This window comes from Diospyros lotus, chromosome 13 (assembly GCF_014633365.1).
Source record: "Diospyros lotus cultivar Yz01 chromosome 13, ASM1463336v1, whole genome shotgun sequence".
Taxonomy (NCBI): Eukaryota; Viridiplantae; Streptophyta; class Magnoliopsida; order Ericales; family Ebenaceae; genus Diospyros; species Diospyros lotus.
In genome coordinates, this window is record NC_068350.1 from 21151468 (window position 1) to 21155695 (window position 4228).

Sequence of the window (4228 nt, forward strand, 5' to 3'; positions counted from 1 at the left end):
CGACGATGTGAGGGGGGGCGACGACGGTGGCGCGAACGGGTGAGTGAGAGAGAGAGAGGGATAGAGAGAGGTTTGGGCGACTATGGGGGAGAGAGAGAGAGAGAGCGCAGGTAGACAGAGGGGCGGTTATGGGAGAGAGAGAGAGAGAGAGAGAGAGAGAGAGAGAGAGCAGAGGTAAAGGGTAGACAGAGCGAGAAAATGAAATGTGAAGATTGATCTCAACCATTCATTTATACTGAAATTCATCTCAGTCATAGGATCAAAAGACATTTTGAGACATTTTCAAAAATTATTCTATTTTATTATATAGATATACATATTATATATATATGGAGTATGGAGCATGCGCCCTAGCCTTGAATCTTCCTCATCGTGGACTTCCAATTATTATATATATATTATTTATCACTTAATAATATTACATATATAAATAATATAAGATAATATATAATATAGTATAATATATAATATTTAATATACAATTAATTATAATAACTTTAATTATATTATAATAATAATAATTATATAAAATATTTTTATATTTTTATTTATATTAAAATATTATTTTTAAAATTAACTTTATATTATCTTTTTTTTTCTTTTTACGTTCGAATCTTCAAAATAATATCCTTTGATGGGTTCCTACAAAAGGAGATTAAAATGATGTAAAATCTATATAAACACATTTGTTGTAGAAAAAATAGCACAAGATTAAGATGAAAAGTAAATAAAAATATGCATACAATTAAAGTCTATCAAATACCCCCACACTTAACCTTTTGCTTGTCCTCAAGCAAAGTAGAGAAACTCCATACTCAAGAAAACAAAACATGTATTTGGAATCATTCATCACATTAAAAGCCTTTGTTATGTCCATGTCTAAATCCTCAATCGAGAATGCAACAATAGCAAATAAAGAGAAATTGAGCATATTCACATTTCCTAGCCCAAGAATTCATACAAAATTCTAAACTCAATTATGTTTTGTCATGGACCCAACACAATCGAATAATGCAACACTCATTCTTGTAACCATCCCTTCTCACTACTGCAAACAAAGGTAGCAAATTATGGGTTTCTTTTTTTATTATATATATATATTTTTAACGAGTGCATTTTATGCTCCATCTCGCTCAGCATTATTCTCCCTATTTACTTAAACCCTATTTAGGTCTAGCTCAGAGGGAACAATCACAAGAAAAGCATTACATTGATCTTTCATGCATAGTCACATAACTTACACAACTTCGCAAAGAACATGTACTTGAACAATCATAAAAACCCAAGTATGCTTAATCTTACTTTATAAGATATGTTCCTTCCAAATCAAAGACTCAATGTTAAACACAATAAAGAACCCAAATGCAAATCATGATTCCAAATAACAAGTTTTGTTTATTTTATCTTTCAATTTTTTTTTTTTTTTGGGGGGGGGGGCTTGGGTTTGGGGTTGGCCAAATGTGCACTTGATATAAGTTCCACCAAAATTTTCAAATCAAAACACACATATGCAACAAAAACAGCACATAACAATCAATAATTTTACCCCCCAAACTTATTTAACACATTGTCCTCAATGTGAAAGACAAAGAAAAAGGAGAATGAAAAATGAATACTCCTTTGGCCACATAATTGAACCGTACGAATACCCATGCCAGTCAAAACTGAATCAGCTTTATTTTTCTTTCTTTTGAACCTGCACAACATCACAAGTATGGATTACTGGCCATATATTTATTCAACAAAACTAAAATGAAATAATAAGAAAAAATAAAAAGAGTTTGGGTTGCCTCCCAAAAAGCGTTTGTTTATAGTTATTAGCTTGACTAGGTTTCCATCTTCACGGAGGTTTGAATCTTTCTTTTGTCAAAATTCTGTGCATGCCGGTTAATGGACTTATTTCTTGAATGTTAGAAACTTTCAATCCAATTCTATTCTTTTGCTCCCTCAACACCCTTATCAATTTTTCCTTTTCATGAACTGGTGACTGGCTTTTGAAGAAGAAGAAACATCCAAAGGCACCAATTTGTCTATTTTGGATGGACAACCTTTCTGCCTTTTTCCCAAATAGCCCACGACCACGACATTGTTCTTGGCATGTAAAATTTTTTCCTGCTCATCAAAAGAGTTAACAATGCAATTTTCTATAGACTCGTTTAATCTCTTCAATAAATCATCAATGTCATCTATCCTTAAGACTTCTTTTTCATTGTCATTAAAATGTTTTGTAGCCTTAAACACATTGAAAGTAACTGTCTCATCATAAATTCTAAAGCTAAGTGTTCCTTGCTGGACATCAATCAAAGCTCTCCCTGTGGGAAGAAAATGTCTCCCTAAAATTAGGAGTATATCATAATCTTCTTCCATGTCCAAAACAATGAAGTCAATAGGAAAAATAAATTTATGTACTTTTACCAAAACATCTTCCATTACTCCTCTTGGATATCTGATACTTCTATCGGCCAATTGAAGAGAAACAGTAGTGGGTATTGGTTCTTTTAATCCAAGCTTCTTGAAAATAGAAAAGGGCATCAAATTGATACTTGCACCAAGGTCACATAAAACTTTATCAAAATTAATTTCACTAATAGTGCAAGGAATAGAAAAGCTCCCTGGATCCTTGAGTTTTGGAGGCAATTTGTTCTGAATCATAGCACTACATTCTCCAGTCAAGGCAATGGTCCTATAATCCTCTAGCTTTCTCTTGTTTGACATAATTTATTTCAAAAATTTTGCATAAGCAAGAATCTGTACTAAAGCATCTGCAAATGGAATGTTAATGCGCAATTTTTTAAACACAATGAAATTTGAGAAAATTCTTATCTTCATTTTTCTTTTGCAATCTCTGAGAGAAGGGAACACATTTCTTCATATTTTCAACCTGCCTTGCATCTTCCTCTTCTTTTCGCTTCTTTTCTTCTTGCACTGTTTTCCACTTCGGTATCCACTTTGTAGTTTCAGTCGACTACTGATCTTCAAATTTTAACTTTTCTGATTCAATCGCATTTCCATCGCGATCACTGATGGCCCAATCGACTGTTTCTGAAAAATTCTGTTCAGCTTCTTCTGGTTCAGCTTTTTCTTCTTCATCTTACTCCACTTGCTTTCCACTCCTCAACTTTATTGCTTTGCACTGCTCTTTTGGATTATTTTCCATTGTGCTTGGCAGCATTCCTTGAGCTATATTGTTCACCATATTGGCTATTTGGCCAATTTGCATTTCTAGATTTCTGATGGCAGCTTATTGATTTTGAAACATAGTGTCTATCCTAGCCATATAATCTGAAGTCGTCTTAGCCATGGTAGCCACTAAATCTTCCAATGAAGGCTTCTTTTCCTACTGTTGGAATCCTATTGGAGGTTTCAACACATTCTGATTATTAGACCATGAAAAATTGGGGTGATTCCTCCATCCTGGATTTTAAGTGTTTGCATTAGGATTGAATTGTCTTCTTCCTTGATTAGCCACATAATTGACTTGCTCAAATGGTTGAGGTACAAAAGATATCCTAGCTTGACAATCATGGGTAACATGAGGACCTGCGCAAATCTCACATACCTGCGCACAAGATTGAATAGAGTTAATATTTAACTAGTCGATTTTCTTAAAAAGATTATCTACCTTTGCATTCAATGTTGTCATCGCATCAATCTCGTATACTCCAACTATTCTTCTTGGCATAGATCTTTCAGATGACCATTGATAGCTGTTGTTGGCCATCTCTTCAAGAAGATAATAAGCTTCATCGATCTCTTTTCCCATTAAAGCTCATCCTGCAGCTGCATTAATAGTAATCTTGGTGTTATGATTTAAACCATTATAAAATGTTTGAACCACTAACCACTTTGGAAGCCCATGATGAGGACATCTTCGTAACAACTCTTTAAATCGCTCCCATGTTTCATATAAATTCTCCATGTCTGCCTGCATGAAATTGGTTATATAATTCCTCATCTTTGTAGTTTTCGCAGGTGGAAAGAATTTATTGAGAAATTTTTGTGCCAAATCATCCCATGTTGTAATGGACCCTGTAGGCAAAGAGGTCAACCAACACTTAGCTTTATCTCTTAATGTAAGAACTTCAGAAAGGAAAGGAAAATTTGAGAGAATCGAGATAAGTTACCAAATGTTCAAATCCCGCTAATCATGTTGTCTTTCCTTTTATAGAAGTTCACGTCACGATGATTGATTGGGGACACGTGTGCAACAGTCTCGCTAGCCTCTCGG

At 34.2% G+C, this 4228-nt stretch overlaps 1 non-coding gene across 1 annotated transcript; it reads left to right on the forward strand.

Moving 5' to 3' along the window:
• Window positions 1–3851: 3851 nt before the first annotated feature.
• On the forward strand, window positions 3852–3958 carry LOC127789377 (small nucleolar RNA R71). The gene has a single exon (XR_008020554.1). It is a non-coding gene; the product is annotated as a small nucleolar RNA R71 (small nucleolar RNA).
• The last annotated feature ends 270 nt before the right edge of the window (window positions 3959–4228 follow it).